The 20540-nt window shown below is 39.1% G+C and overlaps 1 protein-coding gene across 1 annotated transcript in view; it reads left to right on the top strand.

The window, feature by feature from the left end:
* Positions 1-7133: 7133 nt before the first annotated feature.
* Positions 7134-20540, top strand: part of ATG10 (autophagy related 10) — a 223141-nt gene continuing 209734 nt past the window's right edge. Inside the window, exon 1 of the mRNA XM_007451711.1 lies at positions 7134-7164. The gene's annotated coding sequence lies outside the window, so the exon portion shown is untranslated. The remainder of the gene's footprint in view (positions 7165-20540) is intronic.

The following is a 20540-nucleotide window of genomic DNA, read 5'->3' as shown; positions in this document are numbered from 1 at the left end:
CACTATATATACTCTCCCTTGAATAGTGCCTTTTGTTAACAGAGCTGCAACTATCACCTGTATATCAGCGACATCCAAATACAGGGAAGTGATTTTTTTTCCAGTGGGAATTAGGATTTAAAGTCAGCATGAAAGGCAAAAATAGAGTAGAGTTAAAATTACCTTTGAAAGATCTCCTAAAATACTGTATACACGATTTTAAATATATATACTACCCACCAAGAAATCCTACACAGCCAGTTTTCCTTTGCTATTGGAACAGAAGGTTGTTTCTTTAGTTGAACACCAGATGAAGTTGTTGGCTTGCATTTAAGGGGCCATGTTATAAGGAAAATATGTTTTTGTCTTTTTGCCAAGCACGTAGAGTAGAGCTAATATGTTAAGTAAGTGTAGGAGATAACTCCACTGTATATATTTTCAGCCTGACTTCTTTCATGAGCCCTGGACTTATACACCAAAATACCTACTGAATATCACCTTTTGGATATGCCAATCCAGCTTGTTTTAGTTAGAGTTCTAAAAGCTGAAGAAGTGAGATAAGTCACATTCAACTTAGCAAAGGCATTTATTAAAATGATAACAGTGATGTGACAAGGGTTTAACTCACATGTGGAGTGCTTTCCTATCTTCTGGGTTGATGTTCTTATTCCAGGCAGGTGTCCTTTAGCATTACACAGCTGCCACAAGCCAGTCTGCCTGGCTGGAGCCATAGGCAGCTTCAGATTGGTGGAATCTCTAGGCCAAGCATCACACAAGCCAGTAACCTCTGGCTGAACACCTTTATTAAGACTAGTGGAATTCATAAGCATCAAGGAAGGAATTTCAATTATTTACTGGCCCTTTCAAGTGCTGTGCTTCACCCATATATATATCACCTTAAAGACCATCCTCATGAAGCCATCATGACCCATCAGCCAAGCGAAATTCCAGCATTTCCCCGTTGACTGGACTGAACATTTATTACAAGTTGTATGTATTAAGAGCCAATTTTAGAGACAAGTCTATATATAGGGCAATAAGCATCACCTCCTCGAAAAGGGAACCCTCCTACACTGTTGTGGGAACATAAATTAGTGCAGCCACTATGCAGAACAGTATGGAGGTTCCTTAGAAAACTAAAAATAGAGTTACTGTATGATCTAGCATCCCACTCCTGGGCATATAACCAGAGAAAACTCTAATTAGAAAAGATACATGCACCCCAACGTTCACAGCAGCACTGTTTACGACAGCCAAGACATGGTAGCAAACTAAATGTCCATCGACAGATGAATGGATAAAGAAGATGTGGTATATATATACACTGGAATATTCCTCAGCCATAAAAAAAAGAATGAAGTATTGCCATTTGCAGCAACATGGATGGACCTAGAGACTATCATATTAAGTGATGTAAGTCAGACAGAGAAAGACAAATAACATATAATATCATATGGGGAATCTAAAAAAAAGATACAAATAAACTTAACTTAACAAAACAGAAATAGACTCATAGATATAGAAAACAAACTTATGGTTACCAAAGGGGAAAGGAGGGGAAAAGGGATAAATTAGGGGTTTGGGATGAACAGATACACACTACTATATTTAAAATAGATAAACAACAAGGATCTACTATATGGAACAGGGAACTATATTCAATATCTTGTAATAACCTATAATGGAAAAGAATCTGAAAAAGAATATATAACTGCATCACTTTGCTGAACACCAGAAACCAACACAACACTGTAAATCAGCTATATGTCAATAAAACGTTGTTTTGAAGGAAAAAAAAGCTTCACCACCCCTTCATCATACATATCAAACAATATAAAGAATTAAAAGCATCATAATACAAAGCAGTCACATATTACATCAAAAATGTAGCAACAACTTTGGCCTGTTTCAATCCATATTTAGCATTCTAACAGCACATCACTTCAATGGGACTGGACAGCTTTCACGGTGTCCTCCCTCTTCCTGTCATCATTCATGTTCCATTATATGCTTTTTATTAGCATGCCTTGAGTATATATAGAATAAGGATGTCTCTTTACCTCCTTCTACTATCTATGCCTCCTTCTTTATATTATCAGTACCTTAATTTGAGGAAGACTGAACCATGCAGGGACATTCAACACAGTCAACTCTGGGTTGCAGAAGGTGGGGAACTGCACATTTGGAATGTCCCATTATTATCCTTTGCTGGCCATCACATTTTAGCTTTCCTCCCTTTGAAGTTGACCTCTTTACCTCCATTGTTATTCTCTTTAAGAACAACAGGATATAATCTATATCCAGATAACATTCCTTTCTTTGTGTCAAATAGATATTCAGTAAAGATTATAAATAATTTGCTCCTATCTAAAATCACAGACATCAATTTTAATTTTTTATATTGGAGATAGCATTCTTTATTTTTATTATAAAAAGTAACATATCGATAATACATTATTTTTTCTTAAATCTGAAATAACAAAAAAGTATGAAGAATAAAAGTCATCCATAATACACTTACCTAGGGATATCCATTATTAATTTTTGGTTATAATTTACCATTTTTCATTAGGACCATAAATGAAGTCATACTTTAACACACTGATTTGTACCTGGTCATTTTTTCCATTTTAGAAAACACAGATTACATGATTATATTAATGATTGTATTATTCCATTGCTTCTATGTATCAATCTCATAAATTTGAAAATGTATCTTTTTGTTCTCCACAGCCCTGCAAAGCTGGGATTATTACTAATTCCCTTATATAGAAATACAGATCCTGAAGTTCAGAGTGTGTAAATGACTGCTGAAAATTTACATACCAAGTAAGTGGCAGAAATAAAGGTTGCTCTAGGACTTCTTGACTCCAAATTGGTGCCCTTTCCACACAGTGTGTCTCCTGTCTCTCTAATGAGATAATGCAGATGAAGGGGCTGGGCAAGTGCACCCTATTGTTATTTATTTAAAGAGACAGCCTAAAGGGAGTCATTGCCTCAGGAACAACTTCTGATTTGGTCTGAATCTAGGGCAACTTCCCGAATTAAAACTGCACAAAGGCTTCTAGGGCTGCAGAATGAATTCTTCTTCATGCAAAACATCATTATAACACAACAGTATCAATATGCAATTGAATCCTACAATAAGAATTAATTCCTGATCAGTGAACATAGCCATACAACATTAAAGAAAACAGGTCATTATTGAACAAGGACATTCAAATCTGCAAGCTTAACAGCAGACGCTAGGTATGTACATTGATCTTGTCTCATTACCCATTTCCCCCCTTATTTTCTTCACCGAATGACAAGTGGAATGTCTAGCAGGGGAGGGCATCTTGCTACATTGGTCTAAGGAATCTAACCTGGGGCCTAGAAGGCAAAGGAGGTTGAACCAAACATTTTGAAGAGTTTATGAGATTCTATAGTTACTTCTCTATTCTCTATTCATTGCTTGCCAAATCAATGGATTCTGGAGACAGAGTACTGCAAATATCCTGTTGAACTCTTTTTTCCCCACATAGTCCAAAGGTGTTGCGCATTCTTTTATCACAGATAATTTGCTATTGATCTACTTTCTCCTTTATGTCTTCTTGGCCCTCACACTACACGTTGGTCAAGATTTTGGTTTCCCTGGGGCAGCTGTCCTCTTATGCCTCCAAAGACTCTGGATTGACTTTCCCTTCAGGGTCCTGGACACTTCATTGAGACTTGGGACTAAAAGTCCACAGTGAGAACTTATTCCTATGAGGTTTTTGGGTACAAATTGCCAGGCCTTATTAAAATATAATTTTCAGAAAAAGATAAAATCATGACTTTCATACAGATATAAAAAAGGGCACATGTTAAAGAATTCATTTTACTCATACAATATGAGAGAACCAGGCAAAATAGACAGCACTGATTTTTCCATGGGTAGGATGGGACAAATAAAATCACTACTGGAAGGACAGAAGTTACACATTTATCAATTACCCATGACTTACAAAGAACAGCAAAATAGCTCAAAGACAACGAATAAGGCTAGAATCTAATAACTCAGAAGAATGTTATAGACGTGCATAGTTTTTTTAATACCCCTCTTTCAAAAATGAAAGAACATAGGGCCATCCCAACCAATTCCAGTGGAATAAGACAAGTAACCTGGATAATATCAGACCACTGCCAGAGTGATCCCTTTAGAACACTGAATTTCCCTGACAAATTTAAAACACAAGTTATAATTCCCAAATGTCCTGAAATGTTTAAAAGATAAAAATGTCCAACCAAGAATATTAGAAAATGGAGTAAATATCAAAATTCACTAAAATATTCCATAATTATTCATACCAGCTTTATTTATAATAGCCAAAAGCTGAAAATAACCTAAACGTCCTTCCCAGATGAATGGATAGATAAACTGTGGCAACCACCAATTTTTTTACTGTCTCTATAGTTTTGCCAACTATAGTATTTTTCCTCTCATTCTTTAAGGTAAGTGCTATGTACACAGAGCTTCAAGATAAGTTTCTTATCTCTGTCGTCCAATCAGATTAGCTCCTCTCTTTCTTTTATGTAATTTGCCTTTTCCTGAGGACCTCCTGGAAGGTGGTAGAGGACATCTGCCTACTACAGGCTGCAGCAGAGATAGCTATTCTCCCCCTGTATCTACTTTCCCCTTCTTCATTTTAATAAAACAATCCCACTTTGTCAAGGTTTGACTGAGCCCTTGGCTACCTAGCTAGAGACTGCATTTCCTATTTTCCTTGTATCTTGGTATGGCCCAGAGGATATGAGCAGAAAGAATATGTATAAAAGTATTCATTGATTAAAGGAAAACACCAAATGTAATACGGTTTGTATAACCCTATTTTGGACTTTTTTTTTCTCCCACCTTACAGTGTCTCAGCAAAATAAAATAAATGAAAAGCCAGAAGTCTCAAGTTTTATGAGGCCCTATGGGAAACACGGACATTTAAAGTGGAATGGACAAACAGAAACCTGTGAGGGTGAAAACAAGAATGGTCAGGGAGCTAGAAGGAGAATCAAGGGATTATGGTTTTATGGAAGCTAAGGGAAGCAAGACTTCTTTTTAGAAGTGATCAACATGTCCAAATGAAACACAGAAATCCAATAAAATAAGGAATGAAAATGATTAATGATTCATAGATAATTACCCTTAGTCTCAGTTTCATATCGATAAAATGGGTATCTCATGTGGTTATTACAAGATTAAACTAAACATAAGCTTCTGGTTTGTGGTAGGTGCTCAATAAATTTTATACCTTCCTTTCTCTCTTTTCGTGATTAACTCATTGTTTTATTCTAATACTCATTACTAGTGAGAAGCCCTGCTCGAGGCTGGGTAGGCACTGATGACAGACTCTGCACTAAAGTACTGTGTAGTGTACAGCCTGCCAGTACTATCCCTTGCCTGGAAGTTACCTGATTTACTTTTAGTTTCTTTGGTTTTGGCAGGTGAATTATGAAACTTAAAAACATCTCAAATGCAAAAAAAATTTTTGTTAACATGGTGTGTTGTTAATGCACGAAAAGTGTTTGTAAATTACTGAATACAATGTAAAGCAACACATTCTTATCATTCTATTAAAGCTTTATGTTTTTACTTATTTTTATTTTTTGGCCCTGCCACACAGCTTGCGGGATCTTATTTCCCTGAACCTGGGTCAGGGCAGTGAAAGCATGGAGTACTAACCACTGGACTGCCAGGAAATTCCCATAAAGCTGTATGTTTTAAAGATAACTGCTTAAAGTTGGAGACACCCACCCACTGAAATTCTCATTGCCCTGTGATTTTTAAAAAAGCAAGTGGATAATTTTAATTGTCAGCTATCTGATTAATTTATATCTATAGTTGCTCAAACATGTTAGGACAGTTCATCTTTACTAGCAGAATCTTTTTTAAAATTGAGTTTTAAACTATTTTACATGCAGTAAAATCTATCCCTTTTATGAGTTTTGGCAAACAAAGATATAGAACAGTTCCATTACCCTACAAAATTTCCTCAAGCCCCTTTTTGGTCATTCCCTTCCCTTGGTCACTACTGATCAGTGTTGTCCCTTTTTCAGACCCTTTTACTTTTAAATAATTATAGGCTCACAGGAAATTGCAAAAATAGTACATAGAGTCCTGAGTACCCAACACCTAGCTTTCTCCAGTGGTGACATCTTACATAACTGTCGTACAAGATCAAAACCATGCCCTGCATGTTTGAAGGCAGATTTTCCTTTCACTTCTTTGCCTGTGTTTACTCTTTTCTTTTGACACAAATTTAATTCTGTTGTGTTAAGAGGAGCAGATGCTAGTTTTCCCTTAGATGTTTGCAGTTGCATTTTCAGTATTTCAGTTGGATCACCTCTGTTACTACTACATCTTTTTCTAGTCTTTTCATTATTCCACCTTTTCCCAATTTAATTCTCCTGCTAGATTTTTTTTTTCCCTGAGCTTCGTGACACAGATGGTACTACTGTCAATTCCCGAATCCCTAACTTTTACCTCGGTCCTTAAGTTTCAAAGGGGATGGTGCTTGTGCCTAATTGTTGTGTTCACAGTAATTTTGCAGCTTGAGTTATGAGAGACCGCACGGTTCTCCAACCCCCGAGAGACATTCTAGGGGCACTAAACGGTTCAGCTCCGTTCTTGCCCTACCTTTCACCATTGGTCATCCTTTTATTTTCCAGACACTTGGCTGTTTGTTAGAGGAGAGTATGCAGTGTCTCTCGAAACCGCTGGCAACCCCTCCTCTCCCTCAATGAGCCGCCTTTGTGATGCGCTGAAGGAACAGCCGCAGCTCGGTTCTTCAGGCCGTTGAGGTGCGGGGCGGGGCCTCGGCGGCTGCCGTAGCAAACTGCAGGGAGGTCACGCCTTCCGGCCGCCGCCGCGCGGGCCTAGTCTTAGGGTGTGCGGGAGGTCCAGTGCGCATGCTCTGGCTGGGTCGCCTCTGGCGACGGAGGCTGAGGGAGGGGTAGAGAGCGGTCTTACTAGTGGGCGTCTCTGCTGGCTGGCTCTGCTCCTGTGCCACCGCCCTCTTGGTCCCCGGGGGCCCGTTGCTCCCCTCCCCGCTACCGCTGGCTTGGCGGTACCTCGCAGGGTGAATGGTCCCTCTCCCCGGCTCCCCTTCCCCCCACCCCGTCGCCCCGCCCACTCTGGGCTGGGCGGCAGGGTCAGGGGCCGAGCGGAGCGGGGTGAGTATTCCCACAACCTTTGCCGGCCACCTCTTTCCGGCTCTGTTTCCCGCACGGTCCTCACCCAACTGCCGGGGTAGAGAGGAAGGGCGGGCGCGGGTGGGCGGGAAATAGCCCAGCCCCGAACAAAAGGCTGGGGAAGCGGGGCTCCCGCCGGTGAAATGCAAGCCGGGTCGCGCTGGAGCCGCTGCGCGGGGGCGAGCCGCTGGCGGGTGTGGATCGCACTCCTGGGCCACCATGGAGACCTCACCCTCGATTTAGGTAGTTACAGACCTGTGTTTAAAGCCTGTACCGAGACAGAAATTCTTTGCCTCGTAACCTTGAAACAGAGGATATGAAGTTACTGGTGAATCCAGTGGTTAAGTGCCACTTAACTTGAAGGAGTTTCTAATCATTAAGAATTAGGAATTTTTCTTCCAAATAACGTATCCACTCAGCATTTGAAATCACGAATGGGGGGTGGGTGGGATAAAGGAATAATTAACTGATTTGTAGAAACAAACTTTTATGATGGTAGAAATTATAAACATCTCTTGACAAGGCGAAAGGATAGCTACATGTCTTTTCAAAGTCAAAATAGAGCCTTGTCTAATAGGCCCACCTGACAATTAATTAATTATCTAGGGGACTATACTTTTGCTTGACATAGAATCGATTAGGGCCCAGGCTTTGCAGTTACTTTATTTTTTTTGTCTAATGGAGCAAATTATTTCTGACTGGCAGAAAAAAATACTACTGATGATTATAGTTTTATTGCCCTATTTCCAAGATTTTTATAACTTTTACCATTGAGCTTGCTCCTTCATTATGAGTTCAGTAAATCTTTGCCACAGGCTCACTTTGTATGAATCATGTTTATAACGTTTCAAAAATTACACTTCGACAGTGGCCTCACTCTTAAGTGGCAAAAACTTAGTTTATACTTTTCAGAAGTGGAAGGCATAGGCCCTATGTAGTGTTCAATTACATTAATTGAATCCTGCATAGAATCCTCCTTGCTTCTGAAGGGTCAAATATGGACAAGAGGAGACATTTACAAAATGAAAACTTGGCCAAAAAAAAAAACGTTGAGTATTGAGAAAGTCAAATTAAAGTCTTGCAATTACAAAGTTTAAAAATTGATATTTTAATTGAAACTAGTGGAAACAGTCTTTTCACTGGTTCTAAACTGGATTCATTGGATATAAAATAGAATGTTACAAGATTATGCTTTTAAGTTTCTGAGAATGATAAGCAACCCCTTAGGAAAAACAAGTAGGGTAAAGTTTATATAAGTAGTTTCCTTAAGACTGGGCTTGATTTGGTTATTAATATCTTTGAAGCCTAGAGACCCTTTGGGACCCTAGAGGCAGTGTTTGAAACATAAACATGCTCAGGGAACCATAACAACAACAGAATGCCCTAGAGATTATTTGGTGATTAACAAATGTCTTCAGGGGCCAAGTGCAGCTGGGTATAAAACAACTGGAAAGTAGGGAAACAGAGAAGAAACCCTATGTAAAAGCATCCAGATTAGGGAGAGGCAGCTGAAAACGATGCAGAACCAGAGGCTCCTCTAATGTACCTGGCACCCCAGACCTTATTGATCTTGTAGGTTTATAGGACCCAGAAAGAGTATTTACTAATATGAATTTAGCTTTGAAGTTAGGGTTATTTCATATCACTGTCATGTAATAGCTTTTCGAGAAAAACTTTTTAATCCTCTCTTTTGAGTTCAAGAATTTACAATAGTTTCCTGTTGTCCTCTGTTTTAAATAGAATCTCTTTAGAGTTTTAAGGTGATTTAGAAACTGCTCCACTCCCCACCCCCTTCCCACCCCCAGTATTCCTGTATTCCTTAATATTCCTAACACTCTCTACTTAGGCTCTTTACCTGTCTACTCTGCCTCATTTCAACCTATTCCTAGATTCACTGACTGCCCCCACTCTTCATCATTTTTTGTAGCATCTCTGCCTTTCAGTATCCTTTTATACTTCTAGGATTATCTGAAATGTAATTCTTCTAGAGCAGAGGCTCTGGTTCCAGACTGACTGCCTTAGGTCAAACTGCCACATTTAACAGCTGTTACCTTGGGCAAATTGCTTAACCTCTCTGTCCCAATTTCCTCATCTGTAAAATGGAGAAAATCACAGTGACTACCTCATAGGGTTGCTGTGAGGATTTAACAAGTTACTATAGTTTTGGTACATAGTAAGAGCTGAATACATGCTATTGTAATGATTATTTAATCCGTAGTAATTCTTTAGACAGTGGTTGTACAATTTATCACTAATTTTTACTGTCTTTTATTCTCTAATGTTCTTTTCAGTTTGAATCTTATAAATTTGATTACAAACTGTTGAGGGCAAAGATCATATATTATAATCTTTTAAAAAAGTCTCTTAAAGTTCTCCCAGGATGATTCTGGGGGCTCGATATATTTTTTCCCTATCTTACTACCTAGTTTTCTATTTTCTGTTTTCCATTTTACTTCTGTTGCTTATATTTTAAAATGTATACCCTATTTTGTTCTAAAAGTACTTACGGTAGATTATAAACTATGTATAATATAAAAACATACAAAATAAAGGTAAATCAGTCATGAAAATATGAAGCTTGAATAGAAAGGTGAGGTTGGGGTGCATTATACTCAAATATGTACTGTGACCAGTTGTATAATTGTTAGTGGTGGGATACAGACTGAGTTATGAGCTTCATGATGGTCAGAGGAAAGAAGGAAACATATCACTTGTGGAGGAAAAACATAGCTTCCTTGGAAGTATTTGGTGAGTGAAATGCACATTGTGATCAGATTTCAAAGATATGCATGCAAAGTCATACTAAGAAACCCTAGGGTTAAGTTCTCCAACCTTGTTAAGCCTACTTCTCATTTTTTCTCAAAGAGGGCTCAACTGCCATTTTTATGGAACTGTTCCGTACATTGCAGGATGCTTATCATACTTGGTCCCTGAGCACTAAATGGCAATAGCAGACTACAACCTCCACCCCCACTTTGTGACAACCCAGTGTGATCCTACTCATTTCCAAACAACCCTTTCAAGAGTGGTTCCTCCTGATGTTGGGAACCATTGGACCTTATCTGCCCATACTTTATACAACCTATGCTTCAACTACTGCCTTTTTTTTTTTCCTTTTAACCTAGCATATTCTTTTCAGGCCCTGTCTTGCTGGAGCACTTCCATCTTTTTGACATGCTTTTGTCTCCACTTGGTAGGCCCTTATTCAAATTTCAAGATTCAGTTCTGCGTTTTCCAGACTCCCTGTTTCTTTGGAGTCTTCTCTGATTTTTCCAGAAAAAGTTTGACACTTCTTCCTCTGAGGACACACACATAGCAAGTGCTAGTATATTGTAGGTGCTGAGTGAATGAATGAAAAGCTTGCGGAAATAAGAAGGCACATTAATCTAGCCTTTAATGGAGACTTTGCAAGAAGAAAAATTTAAAGGGACTGTCTCTTCCATTACAAAAAAGTCCAACAGCTTTTTTTTTTCCAAAAAAATAATGACACTTGGTAATATATTTTAAAAACACATTGCTCTATCATATATTCAGACTATTTAGACCAGCACTGAGTCCATAACCTCTGATACAATGTTGATCTTTTTGTACTTTCTTATTTGTTGAATATCTTTGGCCAAGGTCATAAGCCTTTAGTTTCTGGTTCTGGTCTAATTAGCATATGTGCTGACTAGAGTTAGTTTTACAAGTCCCACTGTTCAAAGGCAGCAAAAGAGTTTGAGCTGGTGGATCAGTTCAAATCATCACTGTCGGAGGAACAATTTCTCTCATGTGCATGCAGAGAAGTCTTGGTTTATGTAAAAAAATGATAATCTTCTTATAAAAGTAATGACATCGGTATCAGAAAGATTAGATGTCATATAAATCTGTTGTTTGAATGGGAAAAGATCCAATTGATGAATAGGCTTAAAAGTTTAGTTGAAGAAAGGTGCTATAAAGAGGTAGAGATATGTAAAATAAATTCATTTAAAATTTTGAATTTTTCTTTTGTTCCTTACAATTTTTACTTAATATTTACTGTGTGCTTAACTCTGTTATAGGTGCTAAGATATAAAATTATAAGTCACAGGTCCTCAGCTGTTTAGACATTGCTCTGTCATCTTCCGATTTTCCTTGCTGTGGAAGAGATGGCTGAGGCTACACTGATTTTTGTTCCTTTGTAGGTAAACTGTTTTTTTCTGCCTGCATTTTTGTTTTCCTTTTTGTTCTTTAAATAAAGATATTCCATAGACTACCTGTAGGCACAGGTTTCCTTCTAGCAGTTTTCTCAAACATAGTGAGTCCACTCAATTTATAAAAGTAAATCTCTTTAATCTTTCTTTTACCCAGATCAGGAAAAATTTTTCAATGGTATGTTTCCTTATGATTTCAATTCAGAAATGCCAGTTATTTGTAGGTTGGATCTGTGTTCTTTGTCCTTTCTATCAATCAGTATGCATTGTTTTCATCTTGGTTCTTTTCCTTCCGTGTTTGGAGATCACCTCATGTGTATATGCTAAAATGTTAATGAGATTCTTTTCCAGCTTCTGTACTTCTCTCTTTTGCCTCTTATATAGAGTTTGTCTAATATTGGGTTGGCCCAAGTTCGTTCCGGGTTTTGCATAACATCTTATGGAAAAACCCGAACGAACCTTTTGGCCAGCCCAATATTATATGTTTGAATTCCCTTCCAGTTTTTTCTTCTTCAGTTTCCTTTTTAATCTTAGCTGTCTTTTCCCTTCTCATCTCTTGCTTCCAGAAGCTGCGTTTTTATTTTTCCTTTTTCTTTTTCAATTGGTAAATTAGATAATTTCTAAGTTTTTCTCCTGAATCCCAGTGTAAGCCCATTATAGGAGCAAGCTTTCTCTCTTCCTCTTTATGGCAGTGCTCCTCTTTCTTATGGTGCACAAGCTTCATCTTGGCCCTGTGCTATTATTGAGGTTTTTGGTTTTCTTACCTTGACAGAAGAGGGACTTGTGTAGGGATGGTGTTGCTCATTCTTGTCAGAGTGAGTAAGCTACCTTCATCCTCCTCACTACACTTAGATGCTGGAGGACTCTTCTTCTCAGTGTTAGGTTGGAGAGCATGTTGATAGATACAACCCAATTTATGAAGGATAGATCTTTCTGTACTCAGGAGAGGTCTTATTTTCCTATTGTCTAATCTTTCAGTCCTATGTCTCTAATGAGGGGAGTATTTTTCTGTAATTTGAAGTGGTTTATAGTTTGTTTTTTTAAAAAATAAATTTATTTATTTATTTTTGGCTGTTTTGGGTCTTTGTTGCTGCACGTGGGCTTTCTCTAGTTGCAGTGAGCGGGGGCTACTCTTCATTGCAGTGTGTGGGCTTCTCATTGCTGTGGCTTCTCGATGCAGAGCATGGGCTCTAGGTGCGCAGGCTTCAGTAGTTGTGGCACATGTGCTTCAGTAGTTGTGGCTCGTGGGCTCTAGAGCGCAGGCTTAGTAGTTGTGGTGCACGGGTTTAGTTGCTCCACGTCATGTAGGATCTTCCTGGACCAGGGCTCGAACCCATGTCCCTTGCGTTGGCAGGCAGATTCTTAACCACTGCGCCACCAGGGAAGCCTGGTTTATAGTTTTTTGAGTGTAATGGTGAGACCGTATTCTTCTGAGGGCTCATACTGTTCCCGCAGCTACCTATTGCTGACACCTTCCACTTCTGGCCATGAACATTATATCACTGGTAAAGAATGTTCTCGAAAGAGAATTACTAATGGATATTAGAAGCCAGTTGTGGCATTTGCCAGTTTCTCTGGTGTAAATATTCCCACTGTGGTCAATTTCAGGCTGTCATCATGATGTCAACTGGCTCCCCAAATTCCTGAAAACTTAACTATTGACTCTTTGATACAATCCAGCTCCAGCATGCCACTGCATAACGTACCACTGAAGGAGATGTTCCCTAAACTCTTGGAAGATGGTGGGGGTTGAGGAAAGGAAACGGTCTCATGAACTCTGTCCTCAGCCCCAAGCTGCGGGGCCACTGCAGGCTCTTTTTTTCTGAAGGAAATACAGAATTGAGAGTGAGATGCCTTCTTACCCTCTTCCTAACTGGACCTTTTGCTGCAGAGGCCATAGCAAGCATCAGCTACCAATAAAGCTACCCCAAATCCCTCAATTCCAGTTTAGGTACAACGTTGTATCCTGTTTAAAGTTTGATTTCAGATGTGTGTTTCAGTGGGAAGGCAAGGAAGGCGTGCTGAGCCTGCTGGCCAACTGCTGCCAAGCCTGAACCAGCTTCCTTTCTTTTGCTGCTTCGTGTGCTATTTATTGGATTACTGGGGTCACACCTGCTGTGCCCTGCCCAGGCTACCAAATGCCTTGAAATCCAGGCCCATTAATACCCCTATTAAAATGATCTATCTTTTGTCTCAGTGTTTTAGCATGAATCCTCCTCAAAAGTATCTCTGGTGCTAATTACAAATGCTTATTTTGGGGCCTTCAGAATCAGGTAGTTTCTGGTCTGAGCCTAGGATTCCACATTAAAATTTGTACCCTGGGTGCTTCTTTACTCTCTAAAATTTGAGGACCACTGCCCGAGGATCCTGCTAGGTAAGTGATTAACTAATCTAAATTAATTCAAACCAAATTCTCATAAAGATAATAGGTTGAATTCACTTCCCTTGCTAGTAATTGAATGTTTTTTTAGGAAAGAGTCTAAATCTAAAGTTAAAATGCAGGGAGGGACAAGTACAGAGGAAGTTGCCTACTTTTATTAGTTAAAAATGATCTTTAGGGCTTTCCTGGTGGCGCAGTGGTTGAGAGTCCGCCTGCTGATGCAGGGGACACGGGTTCGTGCCCCGGTCCAGGAGGATCCCACATGCCGTGGAGCGGCTGGGCCCGTGAGCCATGGCCTCTGAGCCTGCGCGTCCGGAGCCTGTGCTCCGCAACGGGAGAGGCCATAGCGGTGAGAGGCCTGCGTACCACAAAAAAAAAAAAAAAAATGATCTTTAATGTTTAAAGGTATGCATAGTACAATATGTTCTGTAATAATCAGACTTTTGTAAATGATCTTAAGTTCTGGGGAAATTTAGTTATATGTCTTAAAGTGTTTTAGTCTTGTTATGACTCTAATATATATTGATTTATAGATTCATCAAAAGAAATGTCTCTGACCAAAAGCACAAAACAAACAAAAACAAAGAATCAGTTCCCCACACATTAGATTAAAAATCCTATAAAAAAATGTGGAGAGCTGTAGTGAAAACAATTGTTTTTAAAATTAAGAAGGATCATTTGAACAATGATTATATACACAGTGTTAGAATTCGTTGGGGCCACGTTTCTGAAAAGATATTTAATAGCAGCAGAATAAGCTTCTTCACACTGTCTACTTTAGGGCTAACCTATAGTTTAGAAAGACTTCTTTCACTTGGTGAGGAAAAAAAATTATTCTACCTTTCCAATCTTTAGCCTCTGTTGGAGCACTTAAAATAAGGTTTTGATTGTTTGAGCTTAAAAAAAACAAACAGCTGTTCAGCAAGTGTGAAAACTCAAGCAAAATAGATGTATTAACAGCTTACACTTTATGACACGAAAGAGCTCTGACTCATTTCTGACTTTTCCTTATAATACGAGATGAGAGGTTCATTGTTTAGGATAAGATGAAAATTGGAAGTAGTCTTTTACTGTGAGTTCATCTGTGTTCGGTTGTCACCTCTGGTCTGAAGATAGCTTAAGTCTGGAAACTTGGGCAGTTCACATGTCTCAGGTTTTCCATGTGCAAAATAAGGATTATTCTTGCCATTATTGCTTAATAAGCTGCAGTTGTGGTTATTTCCATTTTTGACCATAATTTCAGCCATCTCCTAATAGAAAGTTCTTAAGATTCTAATTTCTGTCTCTACTAGTCTAGGAACTTGATAAAGGACCAGAGTATTACAACTTGAAAAGTACATATAAAAATGTTAATTGAATTATATTTTCCTTTTTAATGAGTTGAAATATTCTAACTTGAGCAAAGAGGCAATAATTACTCAGTGATATTTCATTATACCATATTATGATGATTTGAATTGAGATGGATATCATTTTAATATAGTATAATTCCTAATTTTGTTATCAAGCCGTAAGTGTTTTTATTATTGTATGTAACATCCTTCAGCAAAGCCCGGTCCTTCGATAATTTTAAAAGTATTCAACCAAATATTAATTAGTGCTTTGTTGTTCAGTCATCTTGCTAGTGGCACAGTGCTGTTAATTAGATAAACTGTGGCTATTGAGTGAAATTTTATGTTTCTACTAACATTTTGAAGAGTTCAGTAAACCTCAAGTAACTGGAGGGCTTAGGGAATGGAGTGTTTTCACTTAGTTCAATTTTATTATTAAGTGAGGGTTTGTTTGGAATTTATAGAATGTTCCAAAATGTATTAGTATTCTTTATGAATTAAATTCAATTTTTCTTTGATTTAGTATCTCTCAGTATATGTCACAGTCATCATATAGTTGGAAAAGTGATTTCTCTAACCACTTTGTTTTGGTCTTCTCATTCTGTATCCTCTTCCTGAGTGATCAAATGTGTTCTGTTATCTATGAAATGCTGATTTAGAATCAATATTTCTAGCTCAGATATCTCTTTCCTCTTGATCTCCAGATCCATCTCAAAATTCCTGCTAGATCTCTTTGCTGGGTATTCCATAGGCATTTCAAACTCAAACTCCGTAGTGCTACATTAAACCCATCTCACTCCCCAGACCTGCTTTTCGTAGAGGGATCTGTTTCAGTCAGTAGACTACCACTTAAGGCAAAGAGCTAGGACTCTTTCTTGAACCTTTTCTCCTATCAATCCCTTACATACCAAGGCCAGCCAGTTGTAATGAGTATACTACACTATCAAAATATATATATATATTTTTTCTTTTGCAGTATGTGGGCCTCTCACTGCCGTGGCCTTTCCCGCTGCCAGACGCGCAAGCTCAGCGGCCATGGCTCACGGGCCCAGCCGCTCCGCGGCATGTGGGATCCTCCCAGACCGGGGCATGAACCCGTATCGCCTGCATCGGCAGGCGGACTCCCAACCACTGCGCCACCAGGGAGGCCCTCAAAATATCTTTTGAATCCGTCTCTCTTCTACCCTACTGCCAGTCTTTGGCTCTATTTAGCATTATTTTGTCTCTCCTAAATGATTGTAAGGACCTTTTAACGGGTCTTCAGTCTGGTTAGATCTGTAGTCCCCTTTGGAAACCAGAATGCAAATCTGATCAGTTTGCTACCATTTCAAAACCCTTTTGAGCCCTCAGGCTACAAGGCTGTCTTGCCTTCATCAACTGTGGTTTTCTCAGTACCCTTCCTCTACCTCTGTATTTCAGTTAAACAAGAGTTCTTCAATTACCAGACCTTCTCTTACATTCTTAGGCTTTTGCACAATCTGTTCCCTTTACCTCCTCCTTTTGCTAAGTTAGCTTCTGTTCTTCCTTTTACAGACTTCTTAGATGTCACTTTCTCAACTTGTATCTGCACTGAAGCACCTTGTTAACCAGAATTCTTTGTGTAAACTGGAGATCTCACTTACACCTTGAAACATTTGACTGCCTTTGTAGAAGCCCCTAGAGTTTATCGACTCTTCTGTACTTGGTTCCTGTACTTGTTGCTTTCTCTTCCCAAACTTGTTCTCGCACTGTTCCCCTATTCCTCTCCATTGTGATCTCAGGAGCACACATCCACAGCAAAAAAAACTTGTCTAAACCCTTAATTCATTATTTCCTTTACTACATTCTGTGGAGTAAGATGTTAAAAAGTGTTCCCAGGAAAAAGAATTTTGTGGTCAAAAGAGTTGGGAAACCCTGAGTTAATAGTTTCCCCATATAAATGTGCATTGTGAATCTCCAGGGTGGGAGTGGTGAGTGGATGTAGTGTGGATGATTCCACACGTATCTTACATGATGTTAACATCTGTACAGGTTAGTGCTTCCACTAACTCTTTTTAAAGGAAACGACTTAAAAAACAAACAAACAGACAAACAAAACCCCAAAACTCTTTGAATGGAGGCTTTTTCCTCCACTCTACAAAGCTCAGGGTACTGGGATTGCTGGTAACCCCCACTTCTGAAGAGCCAACTTTAGGTTACTGCTTCTCCAGCCTCATGTAAATATTCCTGCTCCTTTGAGGCTCATGAAATTCAGCTCTACCAGGTATGGCAAGGTAGACTTTTTTCTCACATGCTGTCCCTAATCACTGGTAGTTGCTGCCTTGAGGGCCATCTTGAGAAGGAATCCAAGGCTGTGTTTGGCTGTCATGAACACAGGTATTGGTTTTTAGTGATTATTCTTGATGGACTTGGCATTATATACCACATATTACTTACCACCTCTGTGCTCTGTTGTCTTCTACCATTTTCCCCTTGTCATTTCTAAATCTCCTAGTTTAACTTACATATTTTTTAAAGAGCTCTGCATTCCCAGTAGCTTTCAGAATAATCCTAAATAACTCCAGTGTCCATGTGGAAGACAGTAAACATTACACGTCTTACAGTTGTTTAAACTTCCTGAGCTCCAGTGACCTTCATCTCCAAGCTACCTTATATACTTATTTCCATGGCCATAGTCTCATAGTCTTCCCATCTTCCATTTCCCTCCTTTCACTGCAGTTGTCCTTTACCCTCTTTCATATGCAGTATTTCTTGATACTGCCATATTTTCCCAGCCCCTTTAACCTTCTCTTGGCATCTTTTCTTTTTCTACATAATCTGGACTGCTGAGCTGTTCTCACTAGCATATTCTGTTTCCTCTTTGACCCTTATCCTTCCACTGACTCAACCCAGCAAAACCTCAACTTGCATGCATAGTCATTGCAGCCCTCTCTGCTTGTTCTGACGCTTGGGGAGCTGAGCACTGCCGAAGGCAACCACAATACCTCACAGAGTGTTGCACTGCAAATTCAGGCTCCCAGCCTGTGCTGGGCCTTCACTTGTATCTGCTCATCTTAAAATGCTGTCCTCCCTTCTTCTTCACCATCAATTCCTAATCTATACTTGCTTTCTCCAACACTCTCCTTTTATCATTATCCTCTACCCCTGCATCTGAAAATCTTGTGATCATCAGACTTTGACTTCCTTAATTTGGGGTGCCATTGAAAAACTTCTCTAATTTTTATATTCATCCTCAAATGCCTTTCATCTGATTGCAAGGGACAAGGTGTTAATTGTGTTGTTCAAATCCATCCTGTGCTGATGACCACATCTCCTCCTAGCCCCTTTAGGATATTGCTTCATCAGTCACTTTCTCTCTTTGGTATTTTCAACTTTTACCTCTTTCCAACCCCCTTTGCTCAGCTTAAACATATATTCATATCTCCCTTTCTTAGGAAAAAGAGTATCCTCCCTTAAGCCTATGTGCTGCTTCTGTTACCAATTTGTATCACTTTTCAATCAAATTTTTTGAAAAGTAGTCTACAAAGTTTTTACTTATTTCCTCACTTGTAGTTTTCTCCTCAGCCCACCACAACCTGGCTTCTCTCTCCACCATTGCTGAAACTGCTCACTAAGGCGTCAATGACTGCTTCATTTTCAAGCTCCATGGATGTTGTCGGTCCTTTTCTTAACGGGCCTCTCTTTTCTTTTGACATTGTTGGTTCTTTGTTAGCTATTCTCTACTCCCTGGGCTCTGTGGCACTGCTCTTGCTAGGATCTCCTAATGCCTGACTCATTCTCTAGCTCTTTTGCTCGTTCCTCTTCCTCAGTAGGTCCCTTAAATGCTGCTGCTCTGAAGGTTTCTTCCTCAACCCACTGCTCTTCTCACTATGCACAGAGGTTCCTAACTTTCTGGTTAAGACCCCTCAAACAATCTGTTGAAAATTATAGAATCTTTCCTTTCCAAAATATAGATAGGCATATACATACAAAATTTAGTGTAACATTTCATGACCCACCAGAAGGCTTATTGAGAATTTGCTATATGCATTCCAGCCGGGCAGTATTCACCCTCATGGTTTCATTTGTCTCTTTTAAACAGATGACTTGCAAATCTCTTAAGTTCACTTTAGCTCGCCTCCATGACTTAAGATGCATTTTCTTTCTGCTCCATTTCATTGCCTGGCTTTAGGTCCTCATGGCCTCTCATCCAGCAACAGCTTCTAACTCTCCTCCCTGCCCTCAGGCTGTACCCTTCAGCTCCATCTTCCACAGAACCACCGATGATTTACTGTTCTGACCTTTTCAGCTCCAACGTCTGATTCTCTGTTTCCTGTGGAGACAGTCCGAACTCTGGCATGGCACACAAGTGACCTCTCAGGAAGTTCATCACTATTCTATCTGGTATCTTTGAGGCCCTTCCCATCCATTTCTCCTCCACTAGTGAGGGCAGACAGATTTAACTTGCATGGGATTTGACTATCTCTGTCTTACTATACTCTCTTTATCATGTTGGTGACATCAAACTTGTGGTTCTGTACACCCTTACTTACCTTGGTTCACACTGTCCTCCCCGCTTGGACCACTATTCTAACACTTGTGCTTCACTCACTGACAATTTGCCCTGCAAAAACTCCTACTTAACCTTAAAGGTTCATCTCCACCCTCACCCCAGACACTTTCCCACACCATCCCCTCTTTGTAAGGAACTCTTCTTGTGCCTACCATGATCTGTGCATCACTCCGTTGTGTATACTTTAACTCGAAGTCCTCTTTTCCATTGCTATCAGAATTAAGAGTTGAGCTGTTAATTGAGAAATTTGACTAAAGCTAGAGTTAAAAAAATACAGTTGTACTTAAAACATTTTATTTCAACTTAAAACATATAAACATTCATTTGCGAATTTTCTCATGTATGACCAAGGCATTTTCTTTGAGTATGGGTACCTGATTGGAATTCATTGTTCATTCTTAATTATACCGAACCTGGAATGCATCCTGTAAATTTCTAGTTTTGGTTTAAAAGAAAGAACTCAAGCCACTTGTGCCGCAATCTGAGTGCATAATCCTTGATTTGTATGATTTTTTTTCCCCTCGGCCAATCTTTCCAGTTGTATTGTCTATAACTAGTTCAATAGTAGTTTGTTTTTTCTTATGAAGACTTACCTTTATAGTCTTTCCAAGTCTTTATAAAGTCTATGTCATAGAAATAACAGTTGTGTTTCTTTTTTACTTACATTTTATTGGTTTGGTTTGTGTTGCATTTAATTAAAGTATGTATTTATGATACATGAATATGGTTTGTGAAAGTGCGCTCAACTGATAGGAGCAGAGATGCTTCATAAAAAGCATGCTGTAGACATCAGTCATTGTCTTACAGAGGGAATAGACGCTGTGTCAGTTAATCTGGCAAGTTGAATGGAGGTTGGTCTTATAAGAGAGTTTCTGCTGTAATTATTGTTACTGGTTATTCCCTTCATTTGCAAGATAAGTTCTTTTTTTTTTTTTTTTTTTTAC

This window comes from Lipotes vexillifer, unplaced genomic scaffold, assembly GCF_000442215.2.
Source record: "Lipotes vexillifer unplaced genomic scaffold, Lipotes_vexillifer_v1.1 scaffold740, whole genome shotgun sequence".
NCBI classification, from domain to species: domain Eukaryota; kingdom Metazoa; phylum Chordata; class Mammalia; order Artiodactyla; family Lipotidae; genus Lipotes; species Lipotes vexillifer.
The sequence above is the reverse complement of the archived record's forward strand: the minus strand, read 5'-3'. Positions and strand labels throughout refer to the sequence as shown.